Raw genomic sequence first — 12964 nt, 5'->3', positions numbered from 1 at the left:
GGAGTTGGCAGCTCCGAGTTAGAGGAAGGGAGGAACAGAAAAAAGGGGGAGAAAACAGGACGGGGGTGAGGAGCAGAATTCATCCAACTCCTTCATATCTCTTCAGCTTCAGCGGCCCCCCAGTAAGAATGCCTAGTAAGGGGCATGGCTCTTACCGACTCTCGTTTTTGTTTTGGTTTTTAAGCCAGAGAACACCAGTAATCAGGCTGCTGACAAAACCACAGTTTTATTACAGAGTTTTTAGCGTCTGTGTAGATAGAGGCCTGCTCTTGAGTCAGTGACTTCCCATGAAAATGGATAATGTCATTTCCAGAGAAATTGGCCACTAGGGCAACCAGAGGTCCTAAAACTAGGGAGTTCCCTGGCTCCTGAGCTGCCTGCGTCACAGGCCTCCCTGGCCCAGGAGGCAGAACTGGGCCTCTGCCACAGATCCAGAACAGAAAAGGCAGCCCCAGGGACCTCTTCAGCAGCCACCGCCCCCTCCCCCCTCATACACACACCTCACAAGAGTTTCAAGGGTGACTTTATTCTCCTTCCTCCCCTGACTGGGAGACAGCAGCAGTGTCCGCACCAGGACCTGCTTGCATGCTGAAACCACATGTACTTGGCCTTCCTAAAGGATGCCACCTGCTAAAAATAGCACACAGCACAAGCTTGGCTGGGTGGGCCTCACCAAAGTCAAAGGACAAAGCAAGGAGGTTATTCTCAGCACAGCCTTTTCTCATCAGAGCTCAAGGCACATCAGGGTGCAGGCCTCCTTCCAAGGCAGCTCGGCAAGTCACTCCTGCTCCTTTCTCTGTGGAGGGACAGGAAGGAGGTCTACGGAAGACTGGACTGGCCTTCCGATCCACTGCCCAGGCCAAGGCTGGAGGAGCAGGGGTGGGGGAGGCGGCATGCTGAGGGCTGGGCTTGAACAGATCTGTGCTTCCTCCAGCACAGACCAGGCTACTGCCAGGCAGCAGCCCATTGAGGGCTCGGGGATGGGTCTCATGACCTTCATGTGAGGTCTGGCAGGCTGCATTATTATGAGCCAAGGAATGAGGGACTTGAGGTTGTCTTTTCAACCAGGTGACTGAGCTACACCAGAGGCCGCAGAGCCGTTTCCAGGCCCTAAGGCACAGCGGCCTAGCCTACAAGGCTGACTTAGTCACAGTCATGATTTGTGCTGCTCAAAGGCACTGGACAGTTGCATAATTTGGAGCTAAAACAGGACTTGGAAAAGACAAGAGTGTTCGAGCAGGACCCTAAACTTCAGTTTCCCGTAACATGAAAACATCCTGTAAAATGGATTATGAATCCCTCCATAGGGCTGTAATGAGGCTGATGACTCAGAACACCCAAGAGCTTGCCTCTGTTCGTGGGGTACATCATTTTAATCTTTGAAAAACCCAGTTTCATGTTCCAGATGAGGATGGAAGGATAACGGGGCAGTAAGTGAGAAACCGTCTCTAAGCATGCGGGTAAAGAGAGAACCGTCACTTAAGCGCAAAGCAGCCCTGCGTCCTGGGGTCCGCTTAGTTTCCTCAGGGCCTCAGCTCCCTCACACACGAAGGAGAAATACTTTACCTCGTAGGGTTGAGATAAAATAAAAGGGGAACACGGCTGACTCTTGAACACAGGTTTGAACTGCGTGGGTCTACTTGTATGTGGATTTGGGGATATAGTACATTACTGTAAATGTTTTCTCTTCCTTATGATTTTCTTAATAACATTTTCTTTTCTCTAGCTTACTTTTTTGTAAGAATACAGTATAGAATATACATAACATACAAAATATGCGTCCACTGACTACTATGTTCCCGTTAGGCTTCTAGCTGGCATTACGCTAGTAGTTCAGTTTCTGGGGAGTCAAAAATTATACAGGGATTGTTTTTTTACTGCAAGGCATGGGGCGGGGGGAGGCAGGGCAGGTTGGTGCCCCTAACCCCCATGTTGTCAAGGGTCAACTATAGTTTGAAAAAAACCTAAGATGCCAGGTATACAGTAGGTGCTTAACAGGTACCTGTTAATGCCTCCTATGCTGGCTGGCTTCAAGACAGGAGAGCTCTCACATTATATGCCTGTCTAGCAGGGCTCAAACTAGGCATGCCCCGGACTAGATGAGGGGGTATCTGGAAATAAAGCTCACTCCCCAGAGCTAGCCCCACACCAAGACTTCAGGACCCCCAGTGTGGCCCAACTCTCCCCAACACCTTCTGTAAAAACAGGCCTAACCCCCAGATGGACTGGAGGGACAGAATGAAAACGACGCTTGTCTGTAAGGAGCCTGCCAGTCTGGTTCAGCACTAGTCCTGCAGTAGGATCCTGCAGGAAGTCATCAGGTGTGAGTGAGGGACCAAGTAGCAAATCCGCTGACAGTGAGCACGGGCCTTAGACAACCAGCAAGGACCTTTAAGATAATAAGTTTTTAAACCTAAACAGCTTTCTGAGGGCTTAGCATCTGCCCCTCCTGCTTCACACCCCCATCCCCAGATTCCTCAGGACGCTCCTCTCTAGAACCATTTCTTAATTGATCACTGCCTTCCAAACTGGCAGACCAGAACTTGCTTCTTAACATGCCATAGATAGAGATGATAAATAATTTGTCACCAAAGCTATGGATTTGTGGACTCTAGAGGACTAAGCCCAAACATGTGATACTTTATACAAAGTGAGGCAATCAAGCGTTTACAGTTGGACCAAAACTAAGACCAGCGCTGTCCAACTAGAACCTTCTGTGATGGTGAAAATGTTCCAGGCCTGCACTGTCCAGTACTGGCCACATGAAGATACTGAGCACTTGAAATGAGACTAATGTCACCAAGGAATGGATTTTTAAACTGTATTTAATGCTTAAAAGTTTTATTTTATTTTTTTAAGGTTTTATTTATTTGACAGAGCGAGAAAGCACAAGCAGGGGGAGCAGCAGAGGGAGAGGAAGAAGCAGGCTCCCCAATGAGCAGGGAGCCCGAATGTGGGACTCGATCCCAGGACCCTGGGACCATGACCTGAGCTGACCCAAGCCGAACCAAGTCGAAGTAGCCGCTTAACTGACTGAGCCACCCAGGCACCCTTAATGCTTAAAAGTTTAAACTGAACCAGCAACACGTGACTAGTTGCTACCCTATAGGACAAGGCAGCCCTAGACCCTCTTCCCTAAAGATAGATTTAGGAGATAAGAATAGAGATATAATAAATAATAATAATAATAATAATAATAATAAGGGGCACCTGGTTGGCTCAGTCAGAGGAGCATGCAACTCTTGATCTCGGGGTCAGGAGTTCAAGCCCCATGTTGGGTGTAGTGCTTACTTAAATAAATTAAAAACTTAAAAAAAAAATATTTAGCACAGTAGCATCTTAGAGCTAAGAGAACCCGAGATGCACTTAAAACAGTGGACTGTGGCATTTTTTTAGTCTTTGACTTTCAGTATCCACAGAGCTATGCTTTCCAGCCCAAACACACCCCTCCCCATACACAACCCTGCAGATAACCCACCTTGTAGCAGCCCAGAGGCATTCAAGGAGCAGAATCCGAACATCCCTGATTGATGGTGACCAACCCTCCCTTTACCAGCTGAAGAAACTGAGACCCCAGAAGAGTCCAGAACCACTGCCAGGTTTCAGCCCTGAAAACTGCACCCCGTCCTTACCCACAAACCAGGGCTCTTGCCAGCTAAACCCAGTGTTGAAACAAGCCTCATTCATGAGCCCTCAGCACTGTACATTTTTCGTCTACAACTCACCTGGGGCTTCGTTCCTGAATGGATGGGCCTCAGCAACACCGGGCTGAGTGAAGGCAGCCAGCCAGTATTACCAGATGGGGGCAGAATGTTTACTATCAACTGCTGCAAACTACCAAACTGAGCTGTAGAAATGCTCAAATGGCCAGGATTCGGACAGAAGGAAGACCATTTAGTAGGAGGAAAAGAAAGTAAGGAAAAGGACACCTTGAAAGCTACTTATTACTGAAAGCCAGTCTTCAAAATGCTGCATGATAACATACACTCTCATTGCAACAATCTGCTTAGAAAGCACCAGAAAGATTAGGAGAAAAACCCACGGATTTCACTATTTCTTGGTTCTTCTCACAAAAGCCCTCCAGAGGACGTAGCTTAAGCGCAAAGCCATACTTGTCAGTATCTCTGCCCCTCAATTTGTATTTATATTAGCCATCGAAACAATCCCGATTGACCTCCAGCGTCACCCACCTCAATTGTACTCAGAGGTGTGAGGATTAAAGGATCAGGGAGGTGTTTGCTTGCAACTCTCCCAGCATAAGGCAGTAACTGTCAAGGAAAAGGCATCCTTTAAATTATAGTTCCCACATCCCCACCAGCTACCTCTCCAGCCTGACTCTGTCCCACTCAAAACACTGTCATTGATCCTGTTTTCCAAAACCCAAGTAAGAAAATCAGATACTGGAGCCAGCAGAGCTGCTCCTGGGAGTCCCACACACAATGGGTACTTAATGTTAAATGATCATAAAGGTGAAACCTGCATGAGGCATTACACCAGAAAGGGCTGTGGAAAAAAGAACTTGCCTTAGAAAGCCAAGTTTAGGATTTAAATACATCCCATGCAGATTAGCAACTCAAATGGTAGGAGGGGATTTCAGTGGGACAAGAGGCCCAGAGGACCCCTGCCTTTCCAGAATAGAGGAAAACAGAATGGCAGGTTTAAGGTGGTTAACTCATAATACAAAATTGTTGACTTCCTCACAACAGCACAACAGACCAAGCTACAGAGAGGTCCTCTTATTCTAGACTCACAAGAAAGATCAGGAAGGAGTGGCCTGGGGAGAATGGGCTGGAAGGCACCAGCTGGCCAGGCACATAGGGTGCCCACTCCTCAAAACCCTGAAACATGCACTCGACCGTATCATGTTGTTGCAGGCCAGAGCCAGGAGGCTGGTAGCACAGTGTGGGGAAACCAATTTGTTTTCCTTCCAACCAAGTTTCCGGGTCAGAGTCTAGGGGGAGGGGCATTTTTAATAAAATCCAAATCACTCAAGTGATTCAAGAGAAACAACGTTAATCTCAGAAATTCTTTAAGAGGAGGAAAAAAGCAATGCTTGAACAGCCATCATGAGCCAGGCACAGTGCCCAGTCTAAAATATAATCTCAATCTGTCTTTAGGATGAGAGGGAACACTGTAAAGGCTAAAACTAGCCTTCACCCACAAACGATGGCTATGGCCAGGCCTGGGTCCAACACCCACGAATAATTTAGATTACCAACTAGAGCAAAACAAATTGCTTCAAAATACTGATGCTCAGCGATCTCACCCTGGAGCCACATTCACTTGGTACTTGAGCAGACCCCCTTGACAACAGACACCTACGTGCTCGCCCTGCAGTGGCCAAGCGTTGACTTCCTAGATACAGCTGGGAGAAGGAGAGGATATTCATACAAAAGGCTCCAGCGACTCAGAGACGTCTCACTCAAGGGCTTAGATGGGATCAATTCTCCACAAATTTTGGGCCATCACCTAGCAACTGCATGACAAAGGAGCCAGTTTAATCCAGGTAGGCACTGAAGCTTCAATGATTTGCATACCTCTAGGATCAAAAGGCCCTCTTCTATCCTAGAGCCATTATTTCGCCTGAAAATATATCCAGGAATAACTTACCCAGAACCCACAAAACTAGTTAAGAGGTGAAAGAGGTTAAAGTTCAACACAAAAGCCCCCCCCCAAACATAACTTCACTTGTTTCCAATGCTAAGAAAGTTTTTTAAGTTTTATTTATTTTTTAGGAATCTCTCTACAATGTGGGACTTGAACTCACAACCCCAAGATCAAGACTCTCATGCTCTAACCAGTGAGCCAACCAGGCGTCCCTCAGGAAGTCTTAAATAATCAGCAGGTGAACCACTTGAATGCCAGAAACAGAGAAATCTGATAAACGATCATGTTCACGCTGCCTTCTGCTCATTTCAAAGATGCTCTGTGCCTTTAAGAGCAAAGGGGATGGGTGGTGCTTACTAAGAGTCCAAGCTTTGCTTTCTGAATAGAGTTAAAAAAAAAAAACTAATTTGGGAAGCACTTGGTTACAAGAGCACAGTAAGGTTACTAGTTGCCAGAATTAACAGCTTTTTGTGAATGGTGTTCCTTGATCAGTAATTGCGACAAGGGGGGAGGGGAGGATAGCAAACCAACAGATATGACCGTACCAGGTGTCCAGCAGCCCAGATTTCCCTGCATGAGATACATTTAAATACTAAGTAGCCTGCACTTCAGTAGGGAAAAGATAGCTGGCTTAACCTAATTGTTCTACTCATACCCCCTACCCGGCTTGAGCCGCCTCCACTCACACCTGGTGAACAGCACCGGGTTTCTGTTAACCGCTGCGGAGCGGGAGGAAGGCACCCGCCACCCTGGGCATCTCCGCAGGAGAGGAAGAGCTTGAAATGCCCAGGGCTTCCAGCAGTCCCGGGTCGGTTTGGCACCGCCCACCATCAACAGCGCCTTTCCTTCCCTAAGCATCCCTCTAAGGGGGATAGGGAGGGACTGTACCCTAAGGCACAATGGGACTGATGAAAGCCTGCCCCCGAGGCGTTCAGACCACAGTCTTCCCAAGCACATTTTGACCCATAACCCCGAAACTAGCGTGGTCCCTCCACACCACGGGCCTGGGGTGGGGGGGAGGGGTGCAGGTCGACTGTGACACGTGACCCACGCGCCCCGGGGCATGAAGTCAGCAGGCACACCGGGCAGAACAGCCTCCACCTCTCCCAACACCCTTGCAGGAGCTGCAAATGCTAATCCTCTCGACAGACACCAAGCCTTTGACCTCAGGACCCTAACTCGGTTCAAAAGGTCCCTGCCCCCAAAACAGGGTTCCAATCACCACCGTGCCCTAGCCCATCCTCCGCGTACCGCAAACCTAGTCTCTTCCCAGGTTCGCCGCACTGAACTCCAGGGCTAGGCTACCTGCACGGGTTTGCCACCGCCGGGCCTAGGTGGGGAGCAACCCAGCGCGAGCTAAAGGGGCCCAGAAGTTGGGTAAGGTTCCTGAAGTGACCATTTCAACTCCAGCCCTTCAGGAGGAAGAAAGGGGTGCCCGCGGGCCTCGGGGCACCTCCTCGCCCTTACAAGCACCCGGCCCTGCCCAAAGCCCGCCCCGCCGCCGCCTCTCCCGGCTCAGACTTGGGTACACACGACCTTTGAAAAGTAAATGCGTGTGGGGTTGGGCGACCTTGGGTGGGACGCGCTCGGGTCTGTCTCACGGGAGGGTGTGCGCGCTCGGGGAAAGTTAAGCCGCAGAGGGGTGCCTCGGGCGCCGCGTCCTCGCCTCCCCCGCCCCAGAGGACTGTGACGCGCGTGGGGGGCACCACGCGGCCGCAGACCATGGCCCCAGCCGCGCACACGCGACCTGTCAGCAGGAGCCCGCAGGCAGACAACCCTGGCGGGGGAGGACGAGGGGGCGCGCAGGCGACGGCAGGGAAAGGGCCTGCTTCACAGCAGGCGGCGGGCCGGAGCCCCTCCGCACGAGCTCGGCGTCCGCAGCCTCCCGCCTCCGGGACACCTGGAGCGCGCGTCGCACACCGCACCTGCACCCTAGACTCCCCTGCGCCCGACGGCGCCGCCCTCGGGGGCCTGGCAGGTGGTTCTCGGGCCAGCCGCCCCGGCGGCCCCAACTCACCAGGTCCTCGGCGACAGTCGGCATGCACAGTCCTCGCCCGCCGCCGCCCCCCCGCCCCCGGGCCCAGCAGCACAGCCCCGCTGCGCTGCGGCCGCTCCCCCACGTGCTTGCCCAGGCCGGAGGAACACAGAGACATTAAATACTGAGGACGCGCAGCTACGTGCCCGCTGCGCGACGCAAGGCCCCGCCCCCCGCCCTGGTGCCCCCGCACCGCCCCACTCACCTGCGCGTGCGCGCCGCCTGCCTCTCCCGCCCGCGCTTCTCCCAGCTGCGCCAGAGAGGGCGCGGTCTGAAGCGCTCCGCCAACATCCCGCAGCCGCCGCCCGCAGCCTGGCCTCGCTCGGGCTCTCGCGAGAGGAGCTGTAATCTCGGCGGGGTTGGGGAAAGCGGCCTGGCTAGAGCCCGGGAGACGTCGCGGAATCTCAAAGGTGTATCCCGCGAACGCAGTGTGGCGTCCCCTGCCTCGGCTCTGGACGGTCTCCCGGCGTCAGTTAGACCATCTGCCTGCCTTGTCGCGGACAGCCCCCTGGAAAAGGCGGAGAGGCCGGTGAGGGGCAGGGCTCCCCTTGCTTCCCCGGAATTGTCCGCACTTTGTAATGCATAATCAGGTGGCCATTAATAATTGTTCAATAATGACTGCATAATAGGGAGTACCGGGCGCTGCTCAAATGCAACTTTTTTGCCCATTTTCACATTCGGTGATGTTGAACCGAAACGCTTTCCTCTAAATGGGTTTGGGTTTTGGAAAAATTCCTGCGAAGAGGAGGTCACCATGAGCCACTAACTCTGCCAGGAAACTTGGGAAAATAAATTGCCCCCAGACAAGTGACAGGATGGGGTCGCAGTTGGCTAGGCCTGTTCTCAGTCTTAAGAAATAGGGACGTTAAGTAAACATTTGGGCAAAATGCAGAAAAGAGATCATGCCGACCACTAACCCTTACTTGGGAAAACGCTTCATCCTCGTTAGTGATCAAAACGCAAATTTAAATGACAATGAGATCCCATTTACCTATTGAGTTTTAAGTATAAATTCATATATATATGAATCCCAATTGCATGCTGCCATTAGTGTTATGAAGGAAACAAAGAGGAAGCTGAAATAGGAAAGAAATAGCAAGGTTCTATGGTCCCAAAGGCATAAGGTAAAATTTAAACTGAAACGTAGTGGATGAGAAGGAGTTAGCCTTGCGAATAGGATTTGGGAATAAGGATTAGGAAGTATTTCCAGCAGAGGCAACAACACAGGCAAAAGGAGGAAAGAGCTTCTGGTGAACTAGAGGATCAGTGTGGATGGAATACAGTGGGGGTTGGCGGCCGTGCTGGAAAAAGAAGGTTGCAGACAGAGGGAAGAGGGTTGTGGGGAGAGGGTAAGAGAACTAGACCACCTTATAAACTATAGTAAAGCTTGGGTTTTGTTCTACTCTGCTCAGCCCCAAAGCCAAGCATGCTTTCATCTCAGGACCTTTGTGCTTGCTATTTCCTTCAACTGGAACATTCTACAGACCTCTGCAAACTTCACTCACCTCTTTCAAGTCCTTTGCTCAATGGTTATCTACTCAGTCTCAGTGAAACTCTCCCTGTTCTCCCTATTTAAAATTGTAATGACATGTACACACACACACCCACACAATTCTCTGTCCCTCACCCCTTCTTTATTTTTCTTCATAGCTCTTATCACTATCTACATTCTATATACTTCATTTATTCACAAGAGCTAATATCATTGGGGGTATGGCATATGGAGGGCATTCAGTAAAAAAGATGTTTAGTGAATAAACGGAAAGACATTAAAAAAGGTTAAGTAGAGAGTAATAGTAGGGGCACCTAGGTGGCTCAGTCAGTTAAACATCTGACTCTTGATCTCAGCTCAGGTCTTGATCTCAGGGTCATGAGTTCAAGTCCTGTGTTGGGTGTGAAGCCTACTTAAAAAAAGAGAGAGAGAGAGTGAGTGATACAATATAACTTCTGTTTTTAAAAGGGAACTGAAGCTGCTATGGAAAGAATGGATTGAAAGAAGACCAGTACAGAAGCAGGGAGACCAGAAGAGAAACTGCTACAATGGGCCAGATGAGAAATGGTACTGGCCTGAGCTAAGAGTCATGGCAGTGGGTATGCAGAGACTGCTTTGGACACAAGATATATTTGGAAGGAGCACCAACAAGACTACTTCACTCATGTTGTTGGGGGTAAGGAAAAGAGAACAATGAACGATGCTTCCCCTGGCTTGGATCACTGTGTTAAATGGGGTACAATTTATTGAGATAAGGGAAGATGGGGGCAGGGAGTCATTGGTTTCATTTGGGACCCACTATGTATATAGTGTTTTGTGACATTCAAGTGCAAATCAGTAGTTAAGTTGTATATGGAAGTCTGGAGCTCAGAAAAGTGGCCCAGGTTGGAAATACAAATATGTATTGAAAATCATATAAAAAGTGGATATTTTAAAGAAAGACAATGCCCTGATGGTGGTGGAGGGATGGAATGTCTACAGGGGAGAACCTGGTATAATGAGGTCGAAGTCATTATGTCCTGGAAGCATTGGTAGGAAAAAATGGGGAGAGGGAGGAAGTAGAAGGAAGAGGGAGATGAGACTATGAAAATGGTTATGAGGAGGGGCAGAAAAGCAGGGGCAAACGAGATCAATATGTTAGTCTTATCCTCGGTGTGGACACATGAGCGGAGGAAGAGGCGAAGTGGGTAACTGGAGTACTAGGGAAAGTGCAAGACACAATTCACAGGAGGGAAGCTGAAAACACAGGATTAACTATAATCACAGCTAAAGATCAACCCAGCAGCTGTGGCTGCGGAGGAGGTGGCCACAAGGTCAGGGCAGTGCACAGGTCACAAGGTGGCCCTAGTGTGAGATGAGAAGGTGGAGGAATGAGAAGGGAGGTGAGAATGGAGGGCCATCCTAAGGACTTGGCCTTGAGGAAAAGAACTTAAACTTTAACATCAGCTCAAAATGGGCAAAAGTCTGCTTAAGGCAGGGATTTTAAGCTAGGGTACATAAAACAGCTTCAAGGATGTGTGAACCCCCTGAAATTGCTCACATGGTTTTTTAAGTATGATGTTTTTCTGTGAAAATAGTCATGGATAGCTTCTATCAGATTCTCTAACCCTGATGCTAAAAAGTAATAATTACAGGGGCACCTGGCTGGCTCAGTCTGTAGAGAATGTGACTCTTGATCTCAGGGTCATGAGTTTGAGCCCCACATTGGGCATAGAGTTTACTTAATAAAAAAAATTTTTTTTAAATAAAAGAGTAAGAATTTGGTAAACACGACAGAAGGCAACACTGTATCTTTAAAAAAAAAAAAAGAATATGTCAGTCAGAAGGATGAAGTGACAAAGGAGACCAAAATAAAACCTGGGGAGTAAGGAGTGCCCGTCTAAGGGAGAAGGTACTCAATCCAATCTAATCAAGACACTGTCCTCTCTGTAAGTGGAAATGGTCAGATCAGAACCCAATGCTATTATTCATTTGCATCCTTGAATTCTGCTCCTCGTTCTGACTCCGTACCCACCAAGCAACCTTCTGATAATTCTCTCCAAGGAGAGAAGCCATGGCTGGACCTGTGGCAGGTTGCTGGTCCCCCTTACGGGTAGACTCTGGTCACCGTAAATTACAGAAATGGCCCTCTTGTTTTCTCCGTCTCATAGACCCTGTGAAGGTTTGTTGTTTGAGTCAGCTTTCAGTTCTGGACCCCAAACATGTGGAGGTTCTGAGCCTGTCATAAAGTTGAGTGAGGGCTTGATACAGGACCATGGCAACTTTCATCAAAACATCATCAATACATCATGTTGTGAGGTTCTTGTTTTTTTAAGTAGGCTCCACACCCAATGTGGGGCTTGAACCACGACCCTGAGATCAAGAGTCACACACTTGTACCGACCGAGCCAGCCAGGCAGCCCTGTGAGGCTATTACAAAGTGAACCAGTTGTCTTCTCTTGGCAGCACATTCAACTTCAGGGGGTATATATTGAGAAATGCCCTGCCTTTCCTACCGGAAGCATCTACAGAAGGAACTTTTTCAGTGCTAGCAAATATGAACTGTCTCCTTAATGGGCAATACAGCGAAGGAGTGTCCTAGCACCTTCAGTTTCACTGAATAAACAAGTGAAACCAAAACCCTCCCATTCTCCCCCAGTTATGCCCCAGGATCATGTGTCTACAGAGAGGAGTAAATTATCTACTCCTAAAGAAGTCAATAGATAGAGTTAGGGAGGGGCGCCTGGGTGGCTCAGTTGGTTAAACGTCTGCCTTCTGCTCAGGTCATGATCCCAGCGTTCTGGGATCCAGCCCCGCATCAGGATCCCTTCTCGGCAGGAAGCCTGCTTCTCCCTCTACCACTCCCCCTGCTTGTGTTCCCTCTCTTGCTGTCTCTCTCTCCCTCTCTCTCTCTCTGTCAAATAAATAAAATCTTAAAAAAAGAAAGAGTTAGGGAATAATAATACCCATAGCAAATATGAATGAGCACTTAATGCCCAGCGCTATACAAAGTATTTTCTCCTAATCCTCCACCAACCTCAAATACTAGATGCTCTCATTCTGCTGTGTTCCCATTCTGCAGCCCTTAGTCACACAGCAGTGGAGGCAAGGTTTTAACCTCAAAGATCTGGCTTGGAGCCCATGGATTACCAACTCATTACAGCGCTACTGGAGGCAGACCTAGAAAATCAGCAAGCGGTTTGATACAGGAACCTGTCTGCTCCATGTTTGAATTGTGTCCCCTTAAAAAAGATATGCTGAAGTCCCAACCCCGGTACCTCAGAAGGTGACTTTATTTGAAAATAGGGCTGTTGCAGATTTAAGTTCCGCTGAGGTCATGCCAGAGTAGCTTTGACCCCTAATGCAATCTGACTAGAGTGCTTATAAGAAGACAGCCACGGGAAGACAAGAAACAGGGAGAAACACCACGGTACAAGAGAGCATTGGATTTATGCATCTGTAAGCCAAGGAATGCCAAAGATTGCCAGCAAACCACCACAAGTGAGGAAGAGACACCACTTCTCAAACACCTTCATTTTTTTACTTCTTCCCTGGAGAACTGTGAGACAACACATTTCTGTTGTTTCTGAGCCACCCAGTTTGTGATACTTTGTTCCAGCAAGCCTAAGACATTGAGACAGTACCTTTCTTTCTTAAATCCACGGAAGCCAGTCGGAAAAAGGGAATGTGAAGTCACTCAGCTGGTGATAAAAGGGGGCTGCCCCCTTCCTCCCCTCTGGACCCAAGGTGTCGTGGCTTCACAGGACAGAGGTCCTATCCAAGTGGCTGTCCTGAAAGGGCCTCAGCTAACCAGTACCCAGGCTCTGGCACCATCACCTCCATATATTTCC

The 12964-nt window shown here is 49.1% G+C and overlaps 1 long non-coding RNA gene across 3 annotated transcripts in view; it reads left to right on the top strand.

Annotated features, from left to right (window-relative positions):
* The first annotated feature begins 7917 nt into the window (after window positions 1-7917).
* Window positions 7918-12964, top strand: part of LOC103667368 — a 43144-nt gene continuing 38097 nt past the window's right edge. For 2 of the 3 annotated variants that reach the window (XR_005837455.1, XR_569757.2), the window contains exons 1-2: window positions 7928-8171; window positions 9603-9810. This is a non-coding gene — a long non-coding RNA (uncharacterized LOC103667368). Of the gene's footprint in view, window positions 8172-9602; window positions 9811-12964 lie in introns of all 3 variants that reach the window. The other variant, XR_005837456.1, reaches the window with a different exon arrangement.

The sequence above is a fragment of the Ursus maritimus genome, unplaced genomic scaffold (genome assembly GCF_017311325.1).
Source record: "Ursus maritimus isolate PB19 unplaced genomic scaffold, ASM1731132v1 scaffold_24, whole genome shotgun sequence".
In the NCBI taxonomy this organism is placed as follows: domain Eukaryota; kingdom Metazoa; phylum Chordata; class Mammalia; order Carnivora; family Ursidae; genus Ursus; species Ursus maritimus.
This window is presented reverse-complemented; position numbering and strand designations above follow the sequence as displayed.